The 12375-nt window shown below is 45.7% G+C and overlaps 1 protein-coding gene across 4 annotated transcripts in view; it reads right to left on the minus strand.

The window, feature by feature from the left end:
- TMEM63C (transmembrane protein 63C) overlaps positions 1-9807 on the minus strand; it is a 50224-nt gene extending 40417 nt beyond the window's left edge. For 2 of the 4 annotated variants that reach the window (XM_072116803.1, XM_072116800.1), the window contains exons 1-2: positions 9654-9807; positions 368-429 (exon numbers count right to left, since the gene is read on the minus strand). The gene's annotated coding sequence lies outside the window, so the exon portion shown is untranslated. Of the gene's footprint in view, positions 1-367; positions 430-8422; positions 8688-8727; positions 8809-9653 lie in introns of all 4 variants that reach the window. The other 2 variants (XM_072116801.1, XM_072116802.1) reach the window with 2 other exon arrangements.
- Between the last annotated feature and the right edge of the window lie 2568 nt (positions 9808-12375).

Genomic DNA, 12375 nt, shown 5'->3' on the forward strand with positions numbered 1-12375 from the left:
GTGCCTAAATTGGAAAATGACACTTTTTTGCCATTTTGAAAAAAATATAAAAAAATTCAATAAAAAAGTGAGCTTAACTCTTGCCTCATTCATGTAGTGTGTCAATGCTGACATTTGCAAGGCTTGACCTCACCCTTGCCCTAACGGCTGCAGGGTTTCCCCGCTGACCTATGCCATAACTAATGTAGAGTGCCTCATATGAGTTATATTATCCTGACCTCTGCCTTTACTAATGTTGGGTATCCATGCAGACCAATGCCATTATTAATAAAGGGTGCCTCATCTAAATTCTGCCCATATAAATGCCCTTTGTAATGCAGGGTGCTGGCTTCTTGCAAGTTTCCCCTGCCTTCTAATAAAATGGTACCTGGTAATGATCAGCTGGGGGTTCTTCTCATGATCTCTGATCTCCATAAAAGCCACACAGAGCTGCAAAACAAAATGTGCATAGTTTATTTAGCAATAATAATAACTATAATTACTTTGTTACAGATGTTGGGAAAAGATACATCATGCACAAACCACAATCAGGCAAGAGAAAATGCCAAAACACCCTATAAAGTCAATGATCACATAACGTGAAAAGTGGACATGTCATGCAGGGACGGTTCTAGACAAAGTGGGGCCCTGGACAAAACTAAAAGTGAGACCCCAAAATAAAACTATTTTATGACCAGTTACAGTCAGTAAGAGGCTCCGTTTAGTTTGATAAAACAAACTGTAATATGGGAGAATTTTATAGGACAGTGATGGCAAACCTATGGCACGGTCAATATGGTCAATTAACATATTGTATATGCACAATGTATATAGATAACCCCTATTAATTCTCTGCTCTACAGTACTAAATACTCCCATAAACCTTCCCTGCTGCCTCACTGCTACATACCACACTAATTGCCTCTGCTACTCCATATTCCTTTTTACGGACATCTGTTGGCAGTTTTGACCATACAAAACTACAGACAGTAGCAGGCATAGAGATCTGTGTAACCAAATCTTTGCATTTGTTGTTAGCATCAGCAGGACTGTGAAAAATGTATTGAAATTCAAGGACTGTAGATGGACTTGGTGCAATTGGGGAGTGTTCTCTGATCTCTGAATTTAAACTGTCCTCCAGCCATTCCCCTTGCGGAAATATCTAAAACAAGCCTGCTACAGCTCTTACTCAAAGCAGATGGGTGGGAAATTTCTCCTAGATCTCACATATAAGTGTACCACAGTGCAGCTAAAGTCCAGCTAAAAAAGTCAGTTAAAAATAGTTATTTTATAAGAAAAGTAGCGCTGTAAACCAACCCAACCGCCAAGGATTCGGCGGGACAGTCCCTGTTTTTGATTGCTGTGCCGCTGTCACTGGTGGCTGGGAGAATATTCCGTTCTGTCCCGCCTCCTGATCTCCGCCCCAACACACAAACGTGCAAAGCCGAGACCAAGAGGCAGGAACAGCTACTGTTTAAAGAAAAAACCCTTATTTACCGTGCCGCAGTCCTGCTTCCTCCAATCCCTAGGAGGCTAGGGAACAGGAGGAGGCTGAACGATAAGAGGAAACTGGAGGACAGGGTGCCACAGGAGGAGGCTGGATGACAGGAGGGATCAGAAGGAGGCTAGATGACAAGAGGGCACAGGAGGAGGGTGGATGACAGGAGGGCACAGGAGGAGGCTGGATGACAGGAGGGCACAGGAGGAGGCTGGATGACAGGAGGGATCAGAAGGAGGCTAGATGACAAGAGGGCACAGGAGGAGGGTGGATGACAGGAGGGCACAGGAGGAGGCTGGATGACAGGAGGGCACAGGAGGAGGCTGGATGACAGGAGAGCACAGGAGGAGGTTGGAGGACAAGGAGACACAAAAGGAGGCTGGAGGACAGGAGGAGGGTGGAGAACAGGAGGAAACAGGAGGACACGTGGCCAGAGGAGGAGGCTGAAGGACAAAAAGACGAGGCTGGAGAACATGAGGCTACAGGAGGAGGCTGAAGGACAGGAGCCCACAGGAGGAGGCTGGAGGATAGGGGGCCTTAGGAGGAGGCTGGAGAACAGGGAGCTACAGGAGGAGGATGGAGGACAATTTGAAATTATACTATGCTTGTGGGTGGGGCAAGGGTGTGGTTTAGAAAAGGGAGTGTGGCTTTTTGTCACTCTTTCTCTCGCTGAAAATTTGGGAGGTATGTGTAAACATCTAAAATAACATATGACTACAGTGGGTTGATAGAGGTAAAAATACATGAAAGATTTCTCTTAACACGGTGGTTGATTGAGTAGCACTCCTGCCTTGCAGCGCTGGGGTCCTGGGTTCGAATCCCACTCAGGTCAACATCTGCAAAAAGTTTGTATGTTCTCTCCGTGTTTGCGTGGGTTTCCTCCGGGTATTCCGGTTTCCTCCCACAATCCAAAACATGCTGTTAGGTTGTTCTGATGGATGATTCTGTGGATGCTGCTGGGACTGGATGACAGCTTGCAGGTGGACATCTCGACTGACTCAGCAGCTGATGTACAGTTAGTGGAAGGTATTGTAGTAAACCAGGGGTCAACTGGTATACGCGTTTTGGAAAGAGATGCTCATTGCTTTGGAGAATAGATCACGAAAATCCAATTTAAGATGCCTAGGTTTCCCCGAAAGGGGCAGAGGGTAGCGATGCAAGAAAATTTATGCAGGATTAGTTTAATGGCATCTTGGGTGAAGGTTTTGTGTCTTTTCCTTCATTTAAAAAAGAGCCCACAGGGTCCCTAGTAAAGCCCTATTCCAGGAGGCATGCCTCGCTCCTGAGAAAAATGAGAAAACTAGAAAGACCAGAATTTTATGGTCACTTAATTTTTCCTGATTACGGGATTGATACCAAAAAGAAAAGGAAAGGCTTTTTTTGATGGGAAGAATAGGCTTAGACAGAAGGAAATTCAATATTCCATGTTGTTCCCAACAAGACTGGTGATCTGGAGGGATAAGACATTGTTCATGGATGAGACCATGGATTGGTTGAATTGATCTGTAAAATGAGCTATGAAATGATAAGATGTCACTCGGCTGCTGTGGCGACATGGTTTTGGTGGGGTGGGGTCTGCTCTCTGGACTAAGAAACCGAGGGTTGAGTTTTTATTTCTTCTCTCTCCAGTTTCCCCGGGCTCTCTGTTGTCCTGTCTTCCTCCTATGGGGCACAACTCTACTGGTCCTCTGCCTAGGTAGTAGGGGAAACAAGAGAGGCAAGAGACAATAAAATATCTTGTCTTGGAATGTTTGGGGTCTGGGCTCCCCAGTAGAGAGAGTTGCGATTTGATTAACTGTCATCGACCCAATTTGATCGACCCATCTCTTGGGGAAAGAAACAAAGCTTTGAAAAAGCCATGGGTAGGGAAGACTTTTCACTACTTTGACTCCTCTTTCTCAAGAGGATTTTCAACTCTAGTTCACCATAATTGTAATTTTTTAGAAGATAAAGTTAAGCTAGACACTGAAGGAAGGTATATTTTCTTATCTGATACGTTAGAATGGATGAAGTGGGTATTAGCAAATATTTATGCTTACGTGTAATACAACTGACACCTGCCTGTTACTGCCGCTGTCAGGGACGCACTGATCGCGGCAGTTAACCAGTGGCCGCACCCCATGATGCCATTGGAGGTCAGGGATCGGTTGCCATGGCAGCCTACAGTCTCACTGAGACTTGTAGACTTGCCATGTGTAATGATCTCTAATATACTGCAATGCTAAGTATATAGTATTAGCAATCAGATCCTGCAGGGTTCCCTACCCTAAAGGGTCTGAAATAATGGTAAAAAGAAAAAAATATATACAAAAAATGTCAAAAAGTAAAAGTTTAAATCACCTCCTTTCCCTAAAACACATATAAAAATGATCAGTAAAAATCATAAATATGATAGGTATCGCCGCATCCCAAATATATGAATATTTGAATAAAGAATGATCAGTCATTTGGGTCCCAAATTGATATAAATCAATACGCCAGCACATATTGCAAAAAATAACACCTTACATAGGTCTGTACAAGTATGAAAAAGTTATTTGGCAAAATAGCAAATATTTTTTATGCACAAAAGATTTTAAAGAGCCCACAAGAAAACGCCACAAAGGGTTTTTTCACAAATGCAAAAAAAAAAACGGATGTGTTTCGAATCTACTTCTTGTCCTGCCCAGTTGGTACCAATTGAGAAAAAAACTGCATACGGATCTCATGCCTGTGCCACATATTTTTTTGCAGATTGACTTCTATGGATGTACGTGGTCGCATGCGAGACAAAATAATGCATTCTGCACAAACATGTGAACAGACCCATAGGAAACAACGGGTCAGTTTGCTATCCAAAACCCCCGTTTTAAAGAGCCCTAAATTATATTATTTAGTATACTAATTTTTATTAACATTACCAGGACAACCTTCACAAAACATTAACTACACTGTCATGAAACACTAAAGCTCTCCTGACAAAACACTGGTTGACCTTTACAGATTGCATGTGTTTCAATGGACATGCATATGTAATTGGGCTGAGCCCGCCCCCAGATGCCTTCATTGCATTTATAAACGTAATGTAAACACTCCATGCAACCACACCCTAAGCATTCAGATAATACCTTTTTCTTTTCCTGAAAGTATTGTAGCCGCTTGCTGACACAGGTGGAGGTGCATCAGGTTATAGTTTGAGGGCAGTGGCTAGCTGGCTATTTACTGGGGGCAGTGACTAGCTGGCTATATACTGGGGGCAGTGGCTAACTGGCTATATACTGGGGGCAGTGGCTAGTTGGCTATATACTGGGGGCAGTGGCTAGCTGGCTATAAACTGGGGGCAGTGGCTAGCTGGCTATATACTGGGGGCAGTGGCTGTAGGCTATATACTGGGGGCAGGACTCCTATCAATATACTGGGGACAGGGGCTGCTGGCTATATACTTGGGGCAGGGACTAGCTGGCTATATACAGGGAGTAGGACCTATCTGGCTATATACTGGGGGCAGGGGCTAACTGGCTATATACTGGAGGCAGGGGCTAGCTGGCTATATACTGGGGGCAGGGGGCTCGCGGGCTATATACTGGAGGCAGTTGCTGCTGGTCATATACTAGAGGGCATGGGCTCCTAGCTATATACTGGGGGCAGGGACTCCTATCAATATACTGGGGACAGGGGTTGCTGGCTACATACTTGGGACAGGGACTAGCTGGCTATATACTGGGGGCAGGACCTATCTGGCTATATATTGGGGGCAGGGACTAGCTGGCTATAAACTGGGGGCAGGGACTAGCTGGCTATATACTGGGGGCAGGGACTAGCTGGCTATATACTGGGGACAGGGGCTAGTTGGCTATATACTGGGGGCAGTGGCTAACTGGCTATATACTGGGGGCAGTGGCTAGCTGGCTATATACTGGGGGCAGTGGCTAGCTGGCTATATACTGGGGGCAGTGGCTAGCTGGCTATATACTGGGGGCAGTGGCTAGCTGGCTATATACTGGGGGCAGTGGCTAGCTGGCTATATACTGGGGGCAGTGGCTGTAGGCTATATACTGGGGGCAGGACTCCTATCAATATACTGGGGACAGGGGCTGCTGGCTACATACTTGGGGCAGGGACTAGCTGGCTATATACAGGGAGTAGGACCTATCTGGCTATATACTGGGGGCAGGGGCTAACTGGCTATATACTGGAGGCAGGGGCTAGCTGGCTATATACTGGGGGCAGGGGGCTCGCGGGCTATATACTGGAGGCAGTTGCTGCTGGTCATATACTAGAGGGCATGGGCTCCTAGCTATATACTGGGGGCAGGGACTCCTATCAATATACTGGGGACAGGGGTTGCTGGCTACATACTTGGGACAGGGACTAGCTGGCTATATACTGGGGGCAGGACCTATCTGGCTATATATTGGGGGCAGGGACTAGCTGGCTATAAACTGGGGGCAGGGACTAGCTGGCTATATACTGGGGGCAGGGGCTACTTGGCTATATACTGGGGACAGGGGCTAGTTGGCTATATACTGGGGCAGGAACTAGCTAGCTATATACTGGGGGTCTGGGCTGGCTAGCTATATAATAGAGGGCATAGGCTGGCTATATACTAGGAGGAAAGGGGACTGGCTAGCTATATACTGGCCAGAGGCTTGACCGATGCATTTCCCACCCTATATTTATATTAGGCATTTTCAGTCTGTTTAAAAACGCACCAACAACGCACCAAAAATGTACTGTGTGACAGCAGCCAATAGACAATTTTAGGGAAAATTGGCAGCACTGGATTAGGATCTAAGCTCTATGGTCACACGTTGCATTTTGTTTGCGTTAAACAGCTGAAGAGGAGTTTTGCCTAATTACATTATTGTCAACATTGCGTTATCAAAACACAAACTGAATGTTAATGCATGTGTTTACAAAGCGTTGCGTTTTGTAAATTCAATGTTGACAACAATGTAATTAGGCAAATCATCTTTTCAGCTGTTTAAAGACGCATGACTTAAACGCAAACAAAGCGCAACGTGTGACCGCAGCCTTAGGGGGATGGGAGAAGCGGAGAGAGGTAGAGGCTCTTTATTTTCTCTCATGGTACTAGGTGCATATTTATTACACGGTACTTTTTCGTCACAATGCTCTGGATATATTTTGTGTATTTTAATTGATGTTTTTATATTTTGTCATTTTTGTACTTAAATAAAACTAAATAAAATTCACACTTCAGCGTCGTAAAGATGAGGGTGGCTTACATATTATATAGCCTCCCAATTCCAACACTTTCACGGTTGGAGGAGGTCAAAACGGTAGCAGTGCAAATGACAGCTTGTCGCAAAAAAATATTATACTTTACAGAGATAAACGGAGTATGAAAAACTTATTAGCATCAGAGTAGAGTAAAATGAAGAACATTTCTTTGTACAAAAGGTATTAATTTCTTAAAATCTGTTAAAACATAAGAAAACATACACATTTGGCATCCCCATGATCATACCAACCCCAAAGGTGTCATTTGGAGGGCAAAGTGAAAACCGTAACATTGTACCCAAGAAAATGGCACAAATGTGTTTTGTCTACAATTTCACTGCATTTGAAGGTTTTTTGTGGAGCTTCCCAATACACGGCTTTGAATATGAAATACCATCACTGGGAGGGACAATTTGTTATGCAGCAAAGAAGCCCTCATACAGCTTCGTAGACGGAAAAATAAAAAGGTTACAGATTTTTGAAGATGGAAAGTGAAAAAAAAACTAAATGACCTGGTCCTTAAGCGGTTAAAGTTCGGGTCCACTTATCTCTACCCAGGTGTTAAGTTAAGGGGGTTCTTCCATAAAAAAAAATATTTTCAAATCTCAACCGCCTAGTGATGGTAGCACAATAAAGATCACTTTTAACCCTTTACTTCACAATTTTACTCAGTTTTATTGCTGTGTTAGCTCACTCCCTAGGCTGCTCAGTGTAAGATTCCAGGGTGTGGGCGGGGACTCTCTGAGCAGAGACATAATGATCCATCTAGTTCTGTGTGCTGAAAATGTTGTTAGATTATTGGGCTACAGGTTTATATACACTTTAGTTTCTGAGCATTCACTAGTATCTGACACATAGTAAGAGAAATGAGACAGGCATCTCATTGATCTCAATATCTCTGATCTATTGCACACAATGACACGGCTCTCCTACATCTTTGCTATTCCACAACACACTAGATCAGCTGTGCTTGCATCCGCCTCCCCTGTTAAACAACTTAGCTGTCTGTAGATTGCAGTTCTTCCCATGCTGCTGCAGGCAGGAACTCAGTGTCTGTGTAGTAGTGTGTATCGGTGAGTGAGCTACGTCCTGGACTGCAGGACGTCCAAGATGGCAGAAGTTACAGGGTCATGTCTAGGGGTAACTGAAATCGTGTACTCCAGGACTGATAGAGAGAGGTTGGACTTGTGATACATCTGTGATATGCTGTATTTTTGTTTATAAAAGTGAATTAGAGAATGTGTTATTTTGTTATCCTGAGTATATTTAAAGGGGTTTCCCCACCAAGCAAAGTTAGGCCTTATCTATGAAATAGGGCCTAACTTGCTGATCAGTGGTATTCTCAGTGCTGAGACCCCAGCAGACAGCGTAAACAAGGGGTCCGACGGACCCCTCGCACCTCCTCAAAATAATGGAGCAGACGGCCATGCATGACCGTTCTGCTCCATTAATCTCTATGGAGATCGCCGAGCACAGCATATGGCGATTTCCGTCAGCTTCATAGAGATTAATGGAGCAGAACGGTCATGCGCGACCGACTGCTCCATAAATCTGACGAACCCCATCGTTCTCGCTATCTGTGGGGGTCTCGGGACTGAGACCCCATTGATCAGAGAGTTAGGCTCTATCCCATGGATAGGGCCTAACTTTGCTTCGTGGGAAAACCCCTTTAAGAAACTTGTCTTTGTGGGAATACCCCTTTAAGCCTTTGAAAGTACTACTTGCCTTTTCTACTATCCTGAGCTTTTAGTCCCAGAAACCACAGCCAGACTATTATCCAGAATAGTGATTGGTCACGCATTATGTCCTTTTTGTATTCTGGGAATTTTAGCATAATGTAGAAAGCATTTTGGAAAGATGCAAAAATCTGGAGTCAGTGGAGATTGTGAATGGTCCTCTTTAATTAAGTCAACTCTCCGCCTCCATGACACCTGAGAGGTCTTCTGGGTACAGCTTTCAAAAGTCTGTTTCTGCATTACAGTGTATCTCCCTGAAAAAAGAAATACATCAACGTCAACCTGTCAACGTACTGGATAGGAGGTTGGTGACAGCCTGTGAGTTGAAATTTTCCTGACAGGTTCTCTTTGGGGCTATGTTCTTACTGTGTTCAGCTATCGATCCAATAAAATAGAAAATACAAAAATGATAAGACAAAAATCAGTAGAGATCTATCCATTCTATTCCAGAAAACTCTATGTGGCACCTTTACTAGGGTAACCTTGCACCCCTCTATAACTCCTTTCACCCCTCTAAGCACTAATACTCTTACTCCTCCATACTCCAGGATAGCGCCCTGCTCCCAGAGTACTCCATACACTTACAAGCCCCACATTCATATTCCCAATAGGATTGCATTTCTTTGGTGCTGATGCTACACACCCTCCGGCTGAGCATCAGTCATCAGTCTGCATATAGATTTTTGTCAGACTGCCGTGAATGCTGAGTCTGATGCTGAATAGAGCACATGAAGGGTTAACACAAGCACAATAGAAGGTGGTCTGCGCCCCCTGCTGGTCAGCCAGATACAGTACAGTTTCTTCCCTGCCAGTCAGGCTGAAGCCTGTAGCGATGTGTGTATCCGGGCTTCAATAAAGACCCCGATATTAAAGTTGACAAAGTTATGTTTTTAACGTTCTTTTAAGAGGCGGTTTTTCAGATGTGACCTTCCTTCCAGTGAATTACACACACATGTGACAATAGCTGGCGGCTTCTCTGCACCCAGCATTGGCACTGATGTCACCCGCTCTGGAGCCCCAGCTCTCGCGGCCTGGGCCCTGGCGCTTGCGTTCCAGAAATTGGTGCAGGTGCGTTCACTACAACGTCTCACAGGCGGAGAGAGACAGAGCATCCGCCCGAAAGACAAACACCTGCCCCTCCCCCTGCCGCCACCGGACACGACCCCTGCCTCCTGTGCCAACAGCTGACCCCACTCTCCCCGGAAACCATGACCCCTTACCTGTGCACCCGCAGCATCCCGACCCGCCGGGATCATCAGCCGCCGAACCCCGACAGCCCGGACACCGCCTCCTGACATCAGCAGCACAGGCTGCGGGAGGGGCTGTCAGTGTGATCCCAGCTGCCACCTACAGTATATTCAGCAGCTGACGTGCTGTAAGGGCTGGCAGTATATTCCCCTTCACTACCTGTGTACAGGGACTGCCCATGCACAAGGATTGTCTCTACTGTCACCTATATACAGGGGCTCTACATATATAATGGCTGTCACATATATAGGGGCTGTACATATTGATGGCTGTCACATATACAGGAGCTCTCCAGGGCTGGCAGTATTTTCCCCATCACTACCTGTGTACAGGGACTGCCCATGCACAAGGATTGTCTCTTCTGTCACCTATATACAGGGGCTCTACATATATAATGGATGTCACATATACAGGGGCTCTACATATATAAGTGCTGTCACATATACAGGGACTCTCCAGGGCTGGCAGTATATTCCCCATCACTAGCTGTGTACAGGGACTGCCCATCCACACGGATTGTCTCTACTGTCACCTATATACATGGGGTTTCTACATATATAATGGCTGTCACATATACAGGGGCTCTCCAGGGCTGGCAGTATATTCCCCATCATTACCTGTGTACAGGGACTGCCCATGCACAAGGATGGTCTCTACTGTCACCTATATACCTGGGTCTCTACATATATAATGGCTGTCACATAAACAAGGGCTCTCCAGGGCTGGCAGTATATTCTCCATCACCACCTGTGTACAGGGAGTGCCCATCCACAAGGATTGTCTCTACTGTCACCTATATACAGGGGGTCTCCATATATATAATGGCTGTCACATAAACAAGGGCTCTCCAGGGCTGGCAGTATATTCTCCATCACTACCTGTGTAGAGGGACTGCCCATCCACACGGATTGTCTCTACAGTCACCTATATACATGGGGTCTCCATATATATAATGGCTGTCACATAAACAAGGGCTCTCCAGGGCTGGCAGTATATTCTCCATCACCACCTGTGTACAGGGAGTGCCCATCCACAAGGATTGTCTCTACTGTCACCTATATACAGGGGCTCTACATATATAAGGGCTGTCACATATACAGGGACTCTCAAGGACTAGCAGTATATTCCCCATCGCTACCTGTGTCCAGGGATTGCCGATCCAGAAGGATTGTCTCTACTGTCACCTATGTACATGGGGTGCCTACATATGTAATGGCTGTCACGTATACAGGGGCTCTCCAGGGCTGGCAGTATATTCCCCATCACTACCTGTGTACAGGGACTGCCCATCCACAAGGATTGTCTCTACTGTCACTTATATACAGGGGCTCTAAATATATTAGGGCTGTCACATATACAGGGACTCTCAAGGACTGGCAGTATATTCCCCATCACTACCTGTGTCCAGGGACTGCCGATCCAGAAGGATTGTCTCTACTGTCACCTATATACATGGGGTGTCTACATATATAATGGCTGTCACATATACAGGGACTCTCCAGGGCTGGCAGTATATTCCCCATCACTACCTGTGTACAGGGACTGCCCACCCACAAGGACTGTCTCTACTGTCACCTATATACAGGGGGTCTCTACATATATAAGGGTTGTCACATATACAGGGGCTCTCCGGGGCTGGCAGTATATTCCTCATCACTACCTGTGTGCAGGGACTGCCCATCCACAAGGATTGTCTCTACTGTCACCTATATACAGGGTCTCTACATATATAATGACTGTCACATATACAGGGGATCTACATATATAAGGGCTGTCACTTATACAGGGGATCTCCAGGGCTGGCAGTATATTCCCCATCACTTCCTGTGTACAGGGACTGCCCATCCACAAGGATTGTCTCTACTGTCTCTTATATACATGGGGTCGCTACATATATAAGTGCTGTCACATAAACAAGGGCTCTCCAGGGCTGGCAGTATATTCCCCATCACTTCCTGTGTACAGGGACTGCCCATCCACAAGGATTGTCTCTACTGTCTCTTATATACATGGGGTCGCTACATATATAAGTGCTGTTACATATACAAGGGCTCTCCAGGGCTGGCAGTATATTCCCCTTCACTACCTGTGTACAAGGACTGCCCATCCACAAGTATTGTCTCTACTGTCACCTATATACAGGGGTCTCTACATATATAATGGCTGTCACATATACACGGACTCTCCAGGGCTGGCAGTATATTCCCCATCACTACCTATGTACAGGGACTGCCCATGCACAAGGATTGTCTCTACTGTCACCTATATACAGGGGCTCTACATATATAATGGCTGTCACATATATAGGGGCTGTACATATTGATGGCTGTCACATATACAGGAGCTCTCCAGGGCTGGCAGTATTTTCCCCATCACTACCTGTGTACAGGGACTGCCCATGCACAAGGATTGTCTCTTCTGTCACCTATATACAGGGGCTCTACATATATAATGGATGTCACATATACAGGGGCTCTACATATATAAGTGCTGTCACATATACAGGGACTCTCCAGGGCTGGCAGTATATTCCCCATCACTAGCTGTGTACAGGGACTGCCCATCCACACGGATTGTCTCTACTGTCACCTATATACATGGGGTTTCTACATATATAATGGCTGTCACATATACAGGGGCTCTCCAGGGCTGGCAGTATATTCCCCATCATTACCTGTGTACAGGGACTGCCCA

The sequence above is a fragment of the Engystomops pustulosus genome, chromosome 7 (assembly GCF_040894005.1).
Source record: "Engystomops pustulosus chromosome 7, aEngPut4.maternal, whole genome shotgun sequence".
Taxonomy (NCBI): Eukaryota; Metazoa; Chordata; class Amphibia; order Anura; family Leptodactylidae; genus Engystomops; species Engystomops pustulosus.